Genomic DNA, 19,915 nt, shown 5'->3' on the forward strand with positions numbered 1-19,915 from the left:
AGAAGCACGTAGGAGGTTACATCGTCTTATTTTGGGTATGGCAGATGTCGGTACCTGTATATATTGTTGATGCCTAGAGGCATGTGAGGGGTTTTACCATGTTCACTTGGTACGGTAATTTCTGGCGCCCACAATACTGTCGATACCCAGAGGCATGTGGGGGGCCTTACCATATGGGAGTTAATAGTGTCCATAATACTATAGGTAAAATGTCAGCGCCTACAATACTGTTCATGTTAGGGTGGTTGCAGAGTATTGTTCCTACAGATGTGCAGGGTACGGTCCTTGGTATCATGGTTTGACTTGAGCGCCCATCCTTGCTTTCTCCATTCATTCCCTGGTCCTTTTCGGGCAGGCATCCCCGGTCGGTTGGTCCCAGTCGGCTCTGGTTGCGCTAGTCGGAGAAGAGCGACGAGCAGGGCATCCGCGTACCCCGATCGAAGACGCGGGGTCGGAGTTGGAAGTAGTGCTTTGGCTAGGCCCTCTGGTCGGAGAGACTATCCAAAGGTGGCTGGAGTCAGAGTGAGCGCTCCAGACGGAGAGGTGGGCTGGAGTCAGAAAACGAGTGCCGCTCCTCCTCGGCCAGACATTTCGGTCGGTGATTGGATCTCCCTTCTGGCATGTTGTCTGGATACTTGGGCTAGCCCATGAGTTGCTCGCTATCTGCTTAGGCCGAGCCTTTGTTGGGAAACCGGTTCGCGAGGGACCCTATGTTTATTGTAACACCCTAAATTTTTCATATTTTTGAAATAGGAGAAAATTGGTTAATTAAGCATTTTGTGGGAACTTGAACCTAGGAAAAATAATAAACTTTATTAAATTAAAATCAAATGTAGGTTCACAATCATGTGTGTGCATCCATGTCGCTGCATGTTTTTTTTGTATTGCTTGATTTGAAATCAGATTCCAAGTTGAATTGAATTTGTATTCGAAAGTGATTTTGAAATTTGTTTTGCAAAATTGGAAACTGAATTCCCCATCCTCCTTTCTCCTTTTGGCCTAGCTAGTCATTTGGTTTTTCCCCGCTCGGGCCGAACCCAGCAAGTCGCCCTGCTTCTGTCGTGGCCATTTCCTCCCCGCGCCGGCCTGCTTCGCTTCTTTCCCGCAGCGGCCCACTCGGCCTTGCTCCAGCGCTGGCCTTCCTCTCCTTTTCCTTTCGCTTGGGCCGCAACCCAGCTTGCTTTGCGTGCCACACCGTAGCAGGCCCAACTTCGCTGGCCCAGCCGGATGTCCGCCCACGCCCCTCTTCCTCTCGCCTGTAGACCCGCATGCCTTCTTTCCGCCGCTGACAACCCTGGCCCACAGGTCAGGGGCTTCTCCTTCCTCTTGCTCGTAACCCAATCGGACACTGCGCCAACGTCGTGTCTGCCTCCTCCATGAGCCGCGGGTGTCGTGCCGCCCAAGAACCCGCACCCATAAATAGCACCCGCGCCTCGTCTGCCTCCTATCTCGTCCGCCACATGGTTTTTCTCGCCCAAGCAAGCCGTAGCCGCACCTCGCTCTAGCACCACCGCGACAGCCGCCATCCACTGAACGCCGCACCGTCGCTGCTGCTTCCCGCTCGCCTCTTTCGGTTCGAGTGAGTTTCCCACTCCCTCCTCTACCCTCCTGTACTTTTCTTTCGTCTAATCATGTGCTGGAGGCTGAGAACCGCGTGCTCTAGCAAGCCGGCAATGGCGTCACCGTTGGAAGCTTTGCCGCCGGCACTGTTCTAGCCGACTTCTTTCTCTCTCCCCGCCAGATCCAATCTAGACCGTCCATCTCTAATCCGACGGCCTTTAATCCAAGATACCCCTTCGCTGCTAGTTTTTCAAATACGCCCTTACAATTATTTCAGATTTAATCCATAGTCCAAAGCGTGTTTTCAAGATTCTGTTTTATCCTTTTAAAAGCGTATTTTGGTTCGGTTATATTGAAATACGTTTTCAGCTATTTACAGTTTTGCCATTCAACTTGTTTTAGCCATAAAATCTTCGTTTTAACTCCGATTTGATCCGTTCAAGTTGCGTTAGGTTTATAATTAAGTAATCTACATGTTTATGCTACTGTAAAGTAGGTTTCCAACTTTTAAAATTCAAGCTTAGATTTAATCTATTATTTCCCTATAGGGAATCTTGTTTAATTCATAACTTTTCCGTTTTAGCTCTGATTTTTGTGATCTTTGCGTCTGTGTGTTCGTAGCAAGACGTAGATTTGTTTTCCAAACTTTTCATCTTGATTCCATGCTATTGGTGTACTGTTCTAATCTATAGCTTTGTTTGCTTTGCATGATTGCTTTTGGATGCTTGTATGTTGTTGTGGTTATCGAGTATAGACAGTGAGCAATTCGTGGGAGATCAAGGGTACGACTTTGACGAGTAGGACCAGCAAGAGTACCTTGCTCAAGGCAAGTATAGCATGGGATCATTCTTATTTCCTATTCACTTTAATTCATTAAATTCATGTTGCATGTGTCGCCTTGATAGGGATTCCCTAGAAATTGAACTGTTACCTTATTACCTACGGGTTATGTATTTGGGTAGCTTTGCTAGAGCTCAATTAAATCATGATCTTGTAACTTGACTAATGGTATATGCAATAAACATTAAAATATGACTTTTTAGCAACATGGAAACATGGGACTGGAGTGTTTAGCTACTTTCTAAATGCTTCAGATTCCTCTCCCTAAGGACTTATCTGTAAGTGATCATCCGAGACTTACAGTACAGCTATAAGGGCTACATGGCTCTAGCTTTAGCTTAGTATGAGGACATTTTCTAGCTTGTTAGTGGTTACCTTTACGGCGCAAGAGGTGTGTGTTCCGGGTTGGATATAGTGCGGCCTCTGTCTATCAGTGTATAGGCTGCGCGTCATTGTGCCTGTTAGAAGGAGAGCTCTACATTCGTAGGCCACAGAAACCTAGCGGTCCTAACTTGTTAGACGAACCTTTGAAAGGCTTCATAGTGACCCCTGTCTGCTCACCTTGGAAGTGTTTTGAGAGTAATTAACCCGGGCATATGGGTATCATGACTCATAGTGAAAGTGTACAACCTCTGCAGAGTGTAAAACTGGTATATCAGTCGTGCTCACGGTCACGAGTGGCCTTGGAACATTACGGAATAGATGAACACTAAGTATTACCTATTTATGCTATTCATTATTCATGTTTACATTTGATCATGTGTTTTGCATTGGGAATTGAAGCAACTTGTTGCTACTCTTAAGCTAAAATTGTGACAATTAAAAGTTGAACGCTGTTAAACCTGTGTCAAGCCTTTTGAGCCTCATGAACCCCGTGTTACACTTGTTGAGTATGATATGTACTTATGCTTGTTTATTTTCATTATTGGATAAAAATACCGGATAGGTAATAGATGACTATGGGTATGATGATTTTCCTGAGGACTACTAGACTTGTGGTCAACCAGTCGGCGTCCCTGTGAAATGGAGTGTCGGTGCAGAAAGTGACCAACTAGTAAATATTTATAGTTTTATTGTACGTTGTGATCGGAGGTGGCCTAGCACTCAATGATATAGGATTTATACTAGTTCAGACAATGAGCCCTATGTCCAGTCGAGGTCGATCGATGACTTTATTCCTGAGCCCAGGTGCTCAAAGTCTGTAGTGGGGGTACAAACAAGAAGGAGGAAGAAGGGGGTTTACAAGAGGTCCGGTCAGCTCCGACTAGAAGGGTTGCGGTTAGAACTTGGTGGTCCTGTGGTTGAGAGCGTTGATGTTGATCTAGTGAGTCTGGGCTTGAAGAAATCGATCTCCTTTGGTTGGAGGGAGCGCATCCCCTTTTATAGATGAAGGGGATGGCTTTACAGGTGAGAGGGGGAGAGTATAGATATTTCTAAGTCTTGCTGCCTACGGTGATAAAAACTAGATAATGGTTGAAGCCCCCCAATACTATCGATGTCGCTGTAGGATGTCAGATGTATACGGAAGGTCGAGCTATCTTCTTCAGGAAGGATGACACCGGTACCTGCAGAATACTTCTAGATGCCTAGTGGCATGTGAGGAGCTGTGCTATGTTCACCCAGTATGGCAAATCCTGGAGCCCATACCACAATCGGTGTCTAGAGACATGCAGAGGGGGCTTACCATATGGGAGTTTCTAGTGGCCCCTACAATACTTTGTGTCAGGGTGGCTGTAGAGCACTGCTTCATGCAGGGTATGGCCCCTGGTACAGTGATGTTGACTTGTGAGCCATGCCTTGCCTTTCTCCGCACGCCTTCTGGTTCTTTCCGAGTGGGCGTCCCCGGTCGGATGGTCCCTAGTCAGTTCTGGCACGCTAGTCGGAGAGTAGTGATGGCGGTGTTTTTCTATGAATCCCGGTTGGAGACACAGGGTCAGAGTCGGAGGCGGTCCTCGGGTCAGGCTTTCTGAGTGAAGGCCGTGCAGAGGCAGCCCGGGGCCTGATGCTAGCGCTCCAATCGGAGAGGCCGTTCGGAGCTGGCCTGAGCCTGAGCTAGTGCTCCAGACGGAGAGATGAGCCGAAGGCGGCCTAGGCCTGAAGCGAGTGCTCCGGTCTATTGGTTTTAGACTTTTGGGCCGGTCTAAAAGAAAGAAAGGTCATTTTCCTAGGCCGAGCCCTCACGTGGAAGCCGGTCCCCGAGGGACCCCGGGTTTATGAACCCTACAGGAGCCCCCGAGCCCTCGGGCGATTCGGGTAGAATTGTCCGAGGGATTTTTGTCTTGCCGGCGGGTGCGCGCGAGCGCACCTACAGGTGTAGCCCCTGAGCCCTAGGCGGTTCGGGCCAAACCGGTTGGGGTGTTGTCTCAGTAGGTGTGTATGCATGTTTTTTTAGTTTGAGACGGAATTTAATGATCCCGGCGTCGGTTCGCGCCGAGGATCGGACGAGGAAGTTTTTAGTTTTTGAAACAAGCCCCGGTGTCGGTGCGCACCATGAACGGAAATAACTTAGTTTTGGATGCAACAGAGTTCGATCTTTGGCGTCGGTGCGTGCCATGGGATTGGGTAAGGTGGAGTCACGAGTAGACCTAGGCGTCAGTGCTCGCCGTGGATCGAAAGAGTTAGTTTTAGTTAGTGAAGCCATCTGAAGCTGTTATGTGAGTTAAGGAGTCACGGTCCCAAGCCATTGCTAGATGTCGCCTATCCCGTCGACGCGAATTAAGGAGTCACGGTCCCAAGCCATAGCCGGATGTCGCCTATCCCGTCGACGTGAGTTAAGGAGTCACGGTCCCAAGCCATAGCCAGATGTCGCCTATCCCGTCGACGCGATTTCGGAGTCACAGTCCCATGGCGTTTAAACCCCCGAGCCCTATCGGGCCTTCGTGGGGGCTGTGAGTCATTTTTACGCTACCCCATCCAATTCCTCACAACTGGAGGGGCTAAGTTTCATCGCCTGTCATGATCACTCGGGCTCGAAGACTAGCTCGGTGAGCTCACTAATGGGTGTGATCGAGTAGAATCTAGGTCCGTCATTCATGATGGGGTCGGCATAGCCCTCTTGTGGCATTCTACTACTCCTTTATCTACAGCCCGACAGATGCCTAAGTCGTTCCATAGACCGACCCGGGTGACCTGATGGCCTCCCCTCGATGATGGAGATTTTGTGGGCTTGGCAAGAGGTTCAGGATCGAACGAGAAGGTTGAGATGACCTAGTTTGCCAGACCAGGCGAAGGCCACATGGTGCTCATCTACGGTTTTCTCCCCTAGCTCTGTTCGGTTGCTCATATCGAATGAGGCAAGCCGCCGCTTTGTGGCACAACATGGAGCATTCTAGTGCATTTCATTGCACGTGCGATGCTTAGTTCCCGAGCCCCCGAGCCCCTGAGCGGTTCATGCCCTAACCGTCTGGGGGATTCAGGCGTATGGAATGAAATACACGTATGGATGTATGAATGTTTTAAATTGAAATAGAGAGGCTTTGATAGTGTTTTACCTTGAAGACTGGAGAGACAGGGTTTGTCGGGCTGTAGTCGGAAACGTTCGTCCGGGACCTGCGCTTGTCAATCGTGGGTTAGCCCTCGCGTGAACAGTTTTGTGTTTAATGAACATATGCTTACCTTGATGACTTGAGAGACAGGGTTCGAAGAGCTTCAGTCGAAAATGTCCGACCAGGACCCGTGCTCGTCATTCGAGATGGAGTCGGCATGGCCCATATGGGGCACCCCTTCGCTTCCTACCTGTATCTCAGGTGCTTATCCTAAGTGAATTGATCGACTCAGGAGGCCGGTTGATCTCTCCTGTGTGACTTGATCGACTTAGGGAGGTCTGGTGGTCTCTTTTGGCGAAGATTCCTCGCTCTTCCTTCCTTCTTTCTCACCAAGAGTGCCTGTATGCTGCGGCAGTTCCTTAGTGAGAGGAAGAGTGAGCGAGGGGGAGGACTTACGGATCCTTTTGCAAACCTAGAGCGTGATGTCAGATTGGAGGTGAATGTCGCCCCGGTCTTGGCCGAGCCGGATGCCACGTCGTCAGGAAGTGAGAAGCTCGAGCCTTCGTTGATTGCACTATCGTCGGATGTCGTCGGGTCGGCCTAGTAGCATGTAAAAATATAATAGTAGTTAGCAAATGTAGGAAGTTTTTAAGTTCATGGGGAAGCCCTCGTGTAAGATGTTTCGTGGTGTGTTTTAACGACTGTAATTGGTTTTTGTTCTTGTGATGGAGTCACTCCGTTTGGGGAAGCTTGTTCCCTTTCGTTCCTTAGTTTTCCCTTGGCATAATTATGTTTTAAATTTCTTTCTATCTCGTACCTGCCTGTTTGTTCCATGGGCTGCAACTTTACAAGCCCAGGGCATGGCCCGTGAGGCTCGGTCAGTCGTAGCCATAGGAAAAGGTGGGGTGCGATCAGTCGAAATGTTCTAAAGCAAAGTTATGTAAGGTAAAATAAAGGAACGAACTACCCTTTTACTCAGGTAGGAAGGAGTTTCTTTATACAAAAGCAAAAGAGTACTTAAGGTAAAAACAACAAAGGGGTAGCAGAGCCCCCTGGTGGAGCCCCCGAGCGCTCTGAGCCGAACAGTGTTCGGGTCAGGGTGCTCTTGTAGGAGTGTTCGCTAAGTAAGGTAAGACTGAAACTTAGGAAAAGAAGAAAAGACATAGTTGTTCCAAGGTCCACGGAGAGGGCGTCATTATCGTCGTCCTTTAGTCGGTGCTTCCCCGTCTTCTTCCTCCTTTGGCCTACCAACCTACCTTAGCAGGCGCTTGAGGAGCTGGCAGTCCTTGTAGAGATGGTTGATGGGATAGTTGTGGTTGGTGCACGGGCTCTCCATGAGCTCGTGAAAAGTGGCTCAGAGGGTCTTGTTGGGGCTGAGTGCCCGCGTAATCTGTCGCGGCGGCCAACGCGGAGTTGGCCGGTTGGCGGCGATCCTTTCTATTCTTTTTCCCCTCTACGTGGAGGGGCCCTCGTCTTGATCCTGGCGCCTGGCCTTACCTTTGTCGCGGCCCCCGTTGAAGCGCGGCGGAAAAGGCACTTGCTGGGGGTGTTGGACAAAGGTCCGTGGTTCTAGGCTATCAGGGCTAGGACTCCAGTCAACACTGCACGCGTCTTGGTTCGGTCCAAGCCACACGTAGATGGGCGGTCAGCACGGGGCGGTCGTCAAGTCAAGACGAGGAGCGGTTGCGACTTCTTATGCCGCAATCGGTGGTTGTGGCGATGACAGGGTGTAGTGCCCCATCTGTTGCGTCCCTGTTCCCCAGACGGGGAGCAAGGTCGTGGGTCGGCGTCACGATATGGAGCACTCCGCTTGCTGAACGGTGGCGGTCTCCAATAGTGCCCAGAGGTTCTGGTGGATTGCTCGTCCACGAGGGTCGTTCGGCTTAGGCAGGTCACGCAAGAGCATTGCCGTGGCGGCAACATTTTGACTGGCCCAAGTGAACTGTGGAGGGTTGGTCCCCCGAACCGAGGCATTGCGCTGGGGCTGACGGGTGCGACCCCGAGCGTCGCTTGCCGGTCTATGCACATGGGGCGTAGTATGATGCGCCGAGCGCGTTGGTGCAGTTGGTGGCTGATGCGGCCACTGTCGTCGTAGATTCTCCTTGTGCTCACATGTGAGCTCGGGGGTCCCCACGTGGGGGCCCGGCGGGGCGTGGGTCTGGAAGGACTCCCCTAGCGGCTGTTCTGGGGCATCTGCCATAGCGTACTCCTAGGACCGATGGTGGCTAGGTGCCACGTCACCGATGCTGGAGCCGTCACTCCTGACGTCGTCATCCATGATGTTGAGGAAACTGGTGGGAGCATAGCTCGCCATCCCCACGAACTCAGACGTGAGGGGGTGCGGTGCCAGCACCTTTTGGAGTCCCCGGGCATATGCGTCCATAGAAGACGCAAGGCCATAGGGCAACCGGCTGTATGGTGGCTGCGATGGGGACAACGGTAACTCACCGGGTATTTGGTGGAAAATAGAGCGCAGTAAGTAAATAACAACATGTATATTACTCACAGCGGGGTTTGAGTAGAGAGTTTGCTTGAAATGAAGCGCAAATGCTGCACTATCGAAGTCACGTGTCTCGAAGTCGATGGAGGACGTCCCTCCGATGGGTGCCGGGTCACAAGCCTCCTCGCGGAGGTGGAGTACGCCGAGTCGGTCGGCGATGAAGTCTAGGCTCTTGAAGCGAAAGACCTGGAATGGATCGAAGATGGGTGGAACCCACATCCCGGTGGGCGAGAGTACGGGGAACTCCAGCGATCCAAAGCGAATCGTATCGCCCAAGCCCACCATGGCGGGAGTGGCAGAAAAATGGGCCATCCGATGACCAAAAGAGTATTGAACGTACAACGTCTTCTCATGGACGGCGCCAATTGTCGATGCAGAAAGTGACCAACTAGTAAATATTTGTAGTTTTATTGTACGTTGTGATCGGAGGTGGCCTAGCACTCAATGACACAGGATTTATACTGGTTCAGGCAATGTGCCCTACGTCCAGTCGGGGTCGGTCGGCGACTTTATTCCTGAGCCCAGGTGTTCAAAGTCTATAGTAGGGGTACAAACGAGGAGGAGGAAGAAGAGGGTGTACAAGAGGTTCGGTCAGCTTCGACTGGAAGGGTCGCTGTCGGAACTTGGCGGTCCTATGGTTGGGAGCGTTGATGTCGATCTAGTGAGTCTAGGCTTGAAGAAATCGATCTCCTTTGGTTGGAGGGAGCGCATCCCCTTTTATAGATGAAGGGATGGCTTTATAGGTGAGAGGGGGAGAGTACAGATATTTCTAAGTCTTGCTGCCTACGGTGATGAAAACTGGATAATGGTTGAAGCCCCTAATACTATCGATGTCGCTGTAGGATGTCAGATGTGTACGGAAGGTCGAGCTATCTTCTTCAGGAAGGATGACGCCTGTACCTACAGAATACTTCTGGATGCCTAGTGGCTTGTGAGGAGTTGTGCTATGTTCACCCGGTATGACAAATCCTGGAGCCCATACTGCAATCGGTGTCCAGAGACACACGGAGGGGGCTTACCATATGGGAGTTTCTAGCGGTCCCTACAATACTTTGTGTCAGAGTGGCTGCAGAGCACTGCTTCGTGCAGGGTATGGTCCCTGGTATAGTGGTGTTGACTTGTGAGTCATGCCTTGCCTTTCTCTGCACGCCTTCTGGTTCTTTCTGAGCGGGCGTCCCTGGTCGGATGGTCCCCAGTCGGTTCTGGCGCCCCAGTCGGAGAGTAGTGATGGCGGTGTTTTTCTATGAATCCTAGTTGGAGACATGGGGTCGGAGTCGGAGGCGGTCCTCAGGTCAGGCTTTCCAAGTGGAGGCCGTGCGGAGGCAGCCGGGGCCTGACGCTAGCACTCCGATCGGAGAGGCCGTTCGGAGCTGGCCTGAGCCTGAGCTAGTGCTTCGGTCGGAGAGATGGGCCGAAGGCGGCTTGGGCCTAAAGCGAGTGCTTTGGTCTATTGGTTTTAGACTTTTGGGCCGGTCCAGAAGAAAGAAAGGCCGCTTTCCTGGACCGAGCCCTGGCGTGGAAGCTGGTCCCCGAGGGACCTCGGGTTTATGAACCCGACATGGAGCTTCCGCGAGAGATCTTTTATTATTTCCGCTATATCTATGTGATAACTCTGTTTTATTCGTGATGTAATAAACACTTGTGATGATGCTATTCATAATTTATCAGCTTATGTGTGTGACTGATCTCTGGGCGCACATAAGATTTTGCACTCTATTTTATCCTTAAAATTGAGTGTGACATTTATGAACCCGACAGATTGTTTCATCTATCTGTACAAGATGCTACCAATACATGTAAGGGACAGATTTTGTAGCTACACTGCAATCTTTCTATTACTGCATTGAAATTAATTTGTTGATCTATCACTTATTTTTGTTCTTTGGAAGCTAAAATAAATTTAGGTTGTCTTTTGAAAACCAAGATGATAGTGGAGGGTTTCCCAGTGGTGGAGAAAAAATCCTAAATATCTAGTTATTGCATTGGTAAGTTTGGCTTGTGCATCTTGGTTAGTATACTTAATTAGCTCAAGAATAGATTGTGAAAGGCGCCTTGTGCCTTGTGCATTGATAAGAATAGACTGTGATGAGGCTTCACAATATAATGTGAAGATTACTAAAAAGCCTCTCATTCTAGATGAAAAAAGCAATTACTTGCTGTCCTTTGTAGTCTGGGGCTAAAGCAAAATCAGGTCCACCTTTTGAAAATAGGTTGTTGGTGGAGGGTTTCCCAGTAGCAAAGTGAAAATCCTGAAATAAAAGTTGTGTGCTTCTATGTATTAATTGCATTTTGATGTTACTTCTACTTTTACTTAATTAGCTCAAGGTGTTCATATAGAATTGTAGAGTAATTGAAAAGCTGCTACTAGGTATGCATCCTCTATATATGATCTTTCAGCTTTTGCTCTAATCCATTTTTTATTTTGCTTTCTGTACATCAGGTTTCTAGCTCAAAGTTAACATTTCCTGAATTATAAAGCATTTGGAATGCTATCAGAGAGTAAATGTTCTGAAAAGGCATGTTTTAATTATGCTAAAAAGTGTTCTAAAGAAACTATGAATAGTTGGATAAAAATGCTAAATTTACATTGTTAAATTCATGCTAGCTGTGTCATGTTACACCTCTAGACTACCATTTTATAAATGTTAAATTCATGCTAGCTCTGATGGTTTTTGGACAATAATCCTGTTTGTATAAATGAATAGATGAGATGGTGAGCTCACCTATGTTACTTATACCAAAATTTATCAGGTTTGAGTGAATTGTAATATTAATTCAATGGTTCTATGATGATCAAGCAAGTTTTGTGATCCCAATCTCCGATTCAGGTGTGGAGCTATGCAGCTTGGTGAGCAACTAGATGAGGTAGTGTCGTAGTCTGTAGGTCAGGGAAGTGGCCAGGCAATGGCTATCCAGTTAAAGTTTACATAGGTGTTGCAGGCTGAGGCACAGAGAACCCTGACTTAAAGCTTCCTCAATTCCAAACAGAAGCTTCCTCTATGTGATGAAAAATCTGTACTTGCTAGGATATGAACTTGCCAAACAATCATTGTAATATCCATATTTATCCATGCAATAGATGAGCTTGATAGTATATGAATAACTGTGAACCAATTGACATATAAACTTCATCAACGATGTTGTGGTGGCTAATGGTTTGCCCCCCATGCTTTTATTGTTTGTGCTGGAAAATGATCCTACTCTTATTGCCAGTTTCTCTATAAACCTGGTCACAACATTTGATGCATATCGTTTACATTCTCATGCTTTGTAGAAAACCAAAACGAATGAAGTGAAGCGGCTCTACGCGCGTATGGGCGCGTGCAAATCACTAGTATATCATTATTTCTCAGGGTGTTTGATTCCTCCTAAACTTTAGTCGTTGTGCCATCGGATGTTTGGACACATGCATGAAGTATTAAATATAGACTAATTATGAAACTAAATGCACAGATTAAGACTATTTTACAAGACGAATTTATTGAGTCTAATTAGTCCATGATTTACCAATGTGGTGCCACCGTAAATGTGCTAATGATAGATTAATTTGACTTAATAAATTTATCTCGTGAGTTACAAAAATATTCTATAATTTATTTTTTTATTAGTATATAACACCTCATATAACATCCGATATAACACCTATTAAACTACATCCAATGTGACATCTCTTAGTACGGCCCTGATGGGACATGTCCATTGAGTAATTACTAATTACCAACAGTTGCCTTCTGAAGGGATGCCTGTTGGATGCACTTCACTTCATATATATTCAATAGAACGGACGCATTGTTGGATGCACTTCATTTGCATATATATTCAAGAGATCAACGCACGCATTAAGATAGTTCTACTAATTGTTGTTCAGTTCTACATTTCACACTTTAACAAAAAAAAAAGATGAACATAGGTACATATATTATTAAAAATACACTTATACATGGGACAGGAGATCAAGTGCTCCGCGTCAACTAAGTGCAGAGAAACTGAAGACTATACAACGGTTCCATCAATTGAACGATATCCAGAAATTCCCTCAAATGTCATATTCATAGAAATTCCTTCAAATGTCATATTCATAAATAGGGACCGAGACGAGGACTAGAAAAACTCGTTGCAAGATGTGTGAACGAGCTTCACTGCTTGAAGTGCTGCAAACAGATCTCTGATCAGATATCATATATAGCACTGAAAACTACCAACCAACCAAATAGTCATGGAAGTATGCTACAAAAGAATAAGCAACAATGCAAAATTATTTCTATAACTTACATCTTTCTCACCACGAGTTTCCTTCAATTGCTCTGATAACTCCTCCCTCACTTCCTTAGCTGAAAATGAAAGTCGATCGTCATTAGATTAGATGAATATAACACAACTGACACAAGCAGCCAACACAAGCATAGTAATAAAATAGGTACGCAAATACTCTATTGATGTTCAGCAGTACTTATGTCTCAGTAAAACACAAATGGTAGAATTTGCAGCAATTTGATCAGAACCCTACCTTTAGACGATAGGTTCTCAAGAGTCCTGTTGGTCTTCACAGCAAACCTCTGGAATGCACGGCTGCAAAATATCATGCGACAATCAGTAACCAAACAATCACTTCACCAAAGCAAGCTCCAACCCAAAAATTTGACTAGCACAGCAAGTTCATTTATTAGGATATATAAGCTAATTGAATATAGTTCCTCGACGTCCAGCAGCATCAAACAAAAATCTGAGCTGGATAGCAAGAGGAACCACTGAGACTTTTGCTTCACCTTTCCAAAGCTCATGAACCAAAAACAGCTCATGGGCATGAACCAAGAGAAGCAGCACAAACTAAAACCATACTATGGAACTCAACCAAAAGTGGTACCAGCAAATAAACCTATCATACAAAAATTTAGAGCATAAGGTTCATGACAATTGACAACTCAGTCCCTTAGATGTTCTTTGAATCATGCGATCATTTCCGCAATAATCATCACAGGTCTGTAACTGTGCAAGGACTCATCACTGTTACCAAAGACGCATCACTTCAAATCTAAGCATTAGAAACAAGAGAATGTCACAAGCCAGTAAACCTGTCAGAAAAAAAAAAATCTGGAACGATGAAATCATGACAACTCAGCCCCTTAGATGTTCTTTGAATGATGCGATCATTACCGCAACAATCATCACAGGTCTGTAACTGTGTAAGGACTCATCAATGTTATCATAAACATCATTTCAAGTATAGACAGCTCTCTGAACATAAAGAAGCAGTCCCCAAGCTCCTAACATGTGAAAAGCTGAAAAAACAACGTTTCAACCAGATCATCAGTCAATGCTTGTGGCCACCTGTGGCATCAGGCCCAAACTCCATTCTATTACAGTTGATAAACTAAAGGCAAATGAATGAATAAGCTGTTCAGTAACAAAACTGCAACTCAGTGGCTTAGTTGCTTTTCCGTATCAAGCCATCATGACCCCAAGAATCATTGCAGATGTGTTAGGGCTCATCACCGTGGTGGACACAACTCGAAAGCAATCCATGGCAGACAACTTTTCTAACAAAACCATGTATGTAAGAGCCGTGCGGTGCCTCTGTTCATGGGGAATATCCAAAGGCACACGATAGAGCCGGCCCAAGATACAACGGGATTCTGTAGCTTCAAGGGAACGAGTCCATTGGGAACCGATCGGAAAAAAACAATCCTCCCAACGACCAGATGACGAAGCGGCAACGAATCGCATCAAATCCAATCAAACCAATATCGATCGTAATTAATCGCGCGAGGTCGCGAGGCGCGGGTAAACGGATCTAGGGATAGGGTAGGAAAAGGGGAGGGCTGAGAGGAGGTGTGCTTACTTGTTGGCGAGGCCCTCGACGAGGAACTCGTTGACAACGTAGCTCAACGCCCGCCCGAACAGGTTGCCGCCGGCCATGACGGAGGTCGGAGGCGAGGAGGAAGAAGCTTCCGGAGAAGGGAAGGGGCGTAGAGGGCTATAGGCGGCGGGTCAATGGGACGGCGTTAGATGGGCCAAGACTTATATATAGAAGAATGGTCGGAACCCTAGAGATAGATTTTTTTGAGTGCGTCGGCCAGAGCTGGATTTGGGCTTCTGGTGAGGAGACGCGGCAGCTTAATGCGCCATTGGGCTGAAGGGCAGAAAATTTACGTCGGTTTCATGAGTGGGCCTTTACCAATGGCCGAGATCGCGTAGATGGCTTTCAAAACACTGAAAACAAATTTTAAACATTTAGTTTAAAAACGAACATTTTTAAAGCTATAAGTTTTTTCAGCTTGCATTTAAATAATGTTTTTTCAGCTTGCATTTAAAATGTTGGCTTGGAATTCTAGATCATTAGACTCGGGCGTGGCTAGCGCCCGGACGTTCGGAGCTAGCCCCGTCCGGATGCCCGCGCCACTGCCCCCAGTCTCGCATCCCATGCTTACCCGCCAACGTCTCGCCGGCTGCGCCCGCCTACGCCAGTGGGGACCACCTCCGCTTTTCTGCGTCTGGCACCGAGGCGAGACAGCAGAAAGGCAAGGAGGAAGATGCAACAGTCGATCTAGTTTTGAAACATCCAGATGCAACAATTGCAACACACGTCCGAAAACAAAATGAAACATTTAAAACATGCGTCTGAAAACACTAGCAAAAACACCTACAAAACATTTGAAACCATTGTAAACATACACAAACATCCAGACAAAACACCCGCGTTTATATGTGTGAAAACATATGCAACATATAACACATACTTGCAATATACGTCGGAAAAAACAGATGAAACATTGAGAACAGGAGCTTGCAACATACGTGTACAACCATTGAAACATGTGCAACATCTCGATCTACTTTTGCAACATCCGTATAAAATACTTGCAACATACCTCTGAAACATTTAAAACACTTGAAACAGACGCTTGCAACATGCAGTTTTAGCGCAAACATCTCCTTACTGCTTGGATAATGGAGGCTCGTCGACATGTAGAGTTCGCCGGAGGCAGCGGCTCGGCGGTGGCCGCACGGCAGGACAGAGAGGTAGCGGCAGCGCGCTGAGGCAGGGAGGCAATAGCCTCGCGCCGCGACTCGCGGGCGGCTGCACGCCTAGCAGGGTCGGCGCGCACGTAGGCATCCGTGTGCTGAAACCAGGAGCGGGTAGCCGCGCGTCGCATCTGTAGGGTTGGTAGTCGAGCGCCGCATGCGGGAGCGGAGCCGAGCGCCGCGTGCAAGAGTGAAGCGAGGCGTGTGAGAGTTGATTTTGTTTTTTTTATTAGGCGTCCGGTCTTCCGGGCGTTTTAATGCTAGCATTACTCACGCCTTGTTTAGTCGGGCGAAATTTGAGAATTTGGCTACTGTAGCACTTTCGTTTTTATTTGGCAATTAATATTCAATCATGGACTAATTAGGCTCAAAACGTTCGTCTCGCGATTTTCCAACCAAACTGTGCAATTAGTTTTTTTTGTCTACATTTAATGCTCCATGCACGTATCGCAAGATTTGATGTGATGGCTACTGTAGCACTTTTTAGGAAAACTTTTTGGAACTAAGGCCTCACTCCGTCACTCGTGAAGTTTCTTCGACTAGTCGCCATCTTTCCGTACTATGTTATTCGAGTTGAAAATATCAAATTCGTGTGAAAAGCTATGCAATATTATGGTCATACTAGTATAGTGCCCGTGCTAACGTCACGGCTTCATTTCAGGGATATACATAAAAACAACCGTCATGTATTAGAAAAATTTAATGGATAGAAACGGTTTATTTTCAGAGAAATATATAGAATAAACCATGACTTGAGCACGGTACATATATTTAATAAAGCATATAATTTCTATGCATCACAAGGGCAATAACCATTTCTCTCCATATTAATAATTTTCAGATTATAGAAACTGTCAAAACTAAAATTACCACTCTGCAGTCTGCACTGCAGTTTGCTAGGAAGACAACATAGGAAAAATTGCAATATTTCCAAAACTTTTTCAGTTCACCAATCCATCAACACAATTTTGGAAAGAAAAATATTGCTTGCACAGAGCAGCTCAAGCGGCACATCGTCATGGCTAAATGTGCAGATTCCACCAAAGCCATGGGAGCGAGGCTGAGACAGAAGGGTACATGAACTGACCAGCAGTACACTCGGCGACGTGAGGACTGAGAAACCAGTGGCAGTCCACTTGGCAGCTTCCTGGTTTTCCACCCGTCCACCTGCAGTGAGGCATCGTCATTGTTCTGCTCCTCTATCCAATCCAATGTGCAGCTCTGAAGCTGCAATAGTTGCAAAAAGTTACAGAAGGAGGCAAATCCTTACCAACTTGTTGCAGGAAATGAAGCAACAATTCAAGAGACAAAGAAAAAGCAATGAATCGCATCCCAACCTGAGACGAAACATCCAGAACCAATGGAACAACGAACCAAGGAAGCCATTGCAAAGACAAGCGAACAAAAATCTTACTGGACAAAGACAAATACCAATGCAATGCAATTAAAAAGGGAGTTAACATCTCATACTGGAATTAACACTAATGCAATCAGGAACCAAAAAAAACATTGGAACTTCTCATAGTACAAGTAGATGAACCAATGCACCAAAATGTTCTATTTTGGGATCTATCCCGAAATCCTTTTTCATTCTGTGAAATATCTCTAAACCCTCCGAGACCAACCCAGCATGTCTGCAAGCAGTCAGCATACGTACACTAGGATCATCATCCACTGCAACCCTTTCTGCATCCATTCGATGGAACAGCATGATAGCATCCAGACCATAACCATGAGTTCCAAGTCCCACAATCATCACATTCCAAGTGACCTCACTCCTCTCAGTCATGCTTTCAAATATCAACATACGGCCTACAGGCCTCTAGGTAATGTGGAATGACTAATTTTAGAACAAATTACATGCAACCTACGGCCTACAGGCCTCTCGGTTCTTGTCCCTATGTGGCTTGATGAATAAAAAAATAGAACAAATTACCTGCAAATTGAAGTTATCAGATCAAACAGACTGCTGCAAGACGCCAGGCCCTAACTGAACTGAAATCACTTAGGCCCTGTTCGTTTCCCGGGGAACAGACACCGGAAAGAATTCCTGGCCGGATTCGTTGCTTCATTTATATACGAATTTTCTTGGCCGGAACCATTCCTGGCGTGATATACCCTAACCGAACGAGGCCTTACTGAGTTACCGTCTTCAACCTTCAGGTTTCAATCCGCTGCGTTAGCTGCTCGCTGCCGCCCGCTGGCTAGCGGCCATATACTATCATGGGGAACGCCGGAACACCCGCAGGCCGCGGCAGCACGCCGTCACCGCGTCAAGCGAAGTCCTAACCCCCTCCTCACGGCCTCGGAGTGAACCACGAGTTCGGCCCTGCACAGTGACGGTGGTTTTTACCTCTGGGTATGCGCAGAAAAAAAAATTCTTATGTAATTCGATAAACAAAAAAATTTCTTATGCAATTTTTTTTACATTGAAAATTTCTACCTATCTCTATGACTGACGGACCCCAGGGTATACGGTGGCCCACCCTGCATACACTGTAGGTCCGTCCCTGGCCCTACAGCCAGACGCGCAGCCGCAGGCCTTGAGGACATCGGGGAACGTGTAGGTGTCAGGCTGCACGCCGCAACGGCGCATCCGCGTGAAGTAGAGCAACGCGGCACGGGGGCGCGCGACGGCGTGGAGGCAGACGGCAGTGTTTCAGGGAAATGGGTCATGGGCGACGGGCTCCGGGAGGGGCTCGAAGATGGCGTCCGCGATTGCGGCAGTGCCGGGAACGGATGCGGAGGCGAGGAGGAGGAGGTTGGAGTGGCGAGGTCCTCCCACTGGTGGCGGCGACTCCCTGTCCCTGTCTCTGGGCGTGGTCGTGGGGGAGAGGAGTCACCGTATTTTTTTTGCTCTTTGGTCTTTTTTCGAAAGATTTTCATAAATTGGCAGTATTTTTTTTTAAAATAGACCCTGACCTCAGCGCCGTGATAATTAGCATCGAGTTTACACAGGTTCAGGGTCATTTTCTGCGTGTCGTTGACGTGGGCGCCTGCATGGTGCGGATGTGGCATGAGCTCGGCGCCGTGGATCTGGGCGCCAAGCTCGACGTCGTAGATCTTGGCGCCGAGCTCGTGCCATGTCGCAGTCTCGCTCGTCCTTGTCCCCATTTATGAGCCATGATGTCGCCTGCATAGCCATGGTATTTATTGGCGCGCATCTGGCGGAAGGTGGGGGGGGCGATACAATGCAGGCAACAATTTTTTTCATTAAACAATACAACGGCAGGCACTCTCGAATGGGGCTTTGACCGCACATCGCCAATGCTCTCGAATGGGGCTCATGACGTGCATGTGCAGGCATGCAAGTACGGACGCAACACACCTCATGACCTGTAAGCACGTGAAAATATGGTTGTCTAGAATTTATGACCATGGCTATGTCTGGTTTTTTACCGTGGCTGGCCCTGTTCGTTTCGCTGAAAAGCTAAGCTGAAAGTACTGTTCACTGATTTGTTGTTAAAGAAAAATATTGTTCCTTCGCTAAAAAAATAAGGCTGATAAGTTAAGGTCCAAACTTGATGAGACTTGTTTTGTTATCTCCTCAGAGAGTATTCAAACTCGTAGTAAATTACCAAATTAAGTTGCTATACAATTTTAGAAGATAAAATATTGTAAACATATAATTCACTCCTGATGATCAAGGACTTAGAAAGATTTGGAGGGGTCAAAAAAGCACTGTATTAAAACTTGTGGTCACTATTTAGCCATATTAAAGACTGATTTAAGTTTAGATCCAAAAGCAAAGTTTGTTGTACTCAACTCAAACTACAACTTCTATTGAAGGTCAAACTTCGTATCTAGAAAAAAAAACCTATAGTTTTACCCTAGTCAAAACAATGTTATGAAAAAAGAGTTAACTATTGAAACAACACTTAGAAGCATTTTAAGCTAGTTCATGAACATAAACCCTAGATCATTTTTATCTTAAGCATTTCTAGATTGTTTTCAGTGATCAAACAACAAGTCACCGTAAAAACTCTGAGTTAGCTACATTTCTCAATATCCAAGTCATGTTTCGAATTCAAATTTGTCAATTTTCGGAGCTCGGCGCCGTAGCAATGGGCGTCGAGCTCATGCCACGTCCGCGCCACGCAGGCAGCCACGTCAACGACACGCAAAAAATGACCCTGGACCTCGGCGTCGCTTTGGCGCTAAGACGTGTAAGCTCGACGCCAATTATCACGGCACCGAGATCAGGGTCTATTTTTTAAAAGGATATTATCAGAGGCGTATTTATGAAAATCTTTCGAAAAAGGACAAAAAGCAAAAAAAATCGGATCGCTCGAGCAGATAGAATCATATAGAAAAATAAAAAAAGACGTGAGGATCCAAGAATCGAACCGTGGCTGGTGGTGGGGGTCGGCGGCGGCGGCGAGGTCTTCCAACTGGCGGCGGCGACTCCCTGTCCCTAGTTCTGAGCCTGGTCGTGGGGGCAGGGCCGTTGTAGAGGAGGTTCGGCGGGTGCGACGCCCTAGGGCCCAGCTTACTTAGGGGTCATTGT

General features: G+C 47.0%; 1 long non-coding RNA gene, 3 other non-coding genes and 1 pseudogene across 4 annotated transcripts; all 5 read right to left on the reverse strand.

The window, feature by feature from the left end:
- Positions 1–13,068: 13,068 nt before the first annotated feature.
- On the reverse strand, positions 13,069–13,212 carry LOC136495087 (small nucleolar RNA snoR136). The gene has a single exon (XR_010768871.1). It is a non-coding gene; the product is annotated as a small nucleolar RNA snoR136 (small nucleolar RNA).
- An 89-nt stretch (positions 13,213–13,301) lies between these two features.
- Positions 13,302–13,397, reverse strand: LOC136495079 (small nucleolar RNA SNORD25). Its single transcript, XR_010768864.1, has one exon. It is a non-coding gene; the product is annotated as a small nucleolar RNA SNORD25 (small nucleolar RNA).
- LOC136493914 (uncharacterized) lies at positions 13,303–14,218 on the reverse strand. The gene is made up of 2 exons (XR_010768452.1): positions 13,540–14,218; positions 13,303–13,417 (listed from the first exon to the last, which is right to left on the reverse strand). It is a non-coding gene; the product is annotated as an uncharacterized lncRNA (long non-coding RNA).
- Positions 13,495–13,590, reverse strand: LOC136495088 (small nucleolar RNA SNORD25). Its single transcript, XR_010768872.1, has one exon. It is a non-coding gene; the product is annotated as a small nucleolar RNA SNORD25 (small nucleolar RNA).
- On the reverse strand, positions 13,797–13,885 carry LOC136495091 (small nucleolar RNA SNORD25; annotated as a pseudogene).
- Positions 14,219–19,915: the final 5,697 nt, after the last annotated feature.

Source organism: Miscanthus floridulus, chromosome 11 (genome assembly GCF_019320115.1).
Source record: "Miscanthus floridulus cultivar M001 chromosome 11, ASM1932011v1, whole genome shotgun sequence".
NCBI classification, from domain to species: Eukaryota; Viridiplantae; Streptophyta; class Magnoliopsida; order Poales; family Poaceae; genus Miscanthus; species Miscanthus floridulus.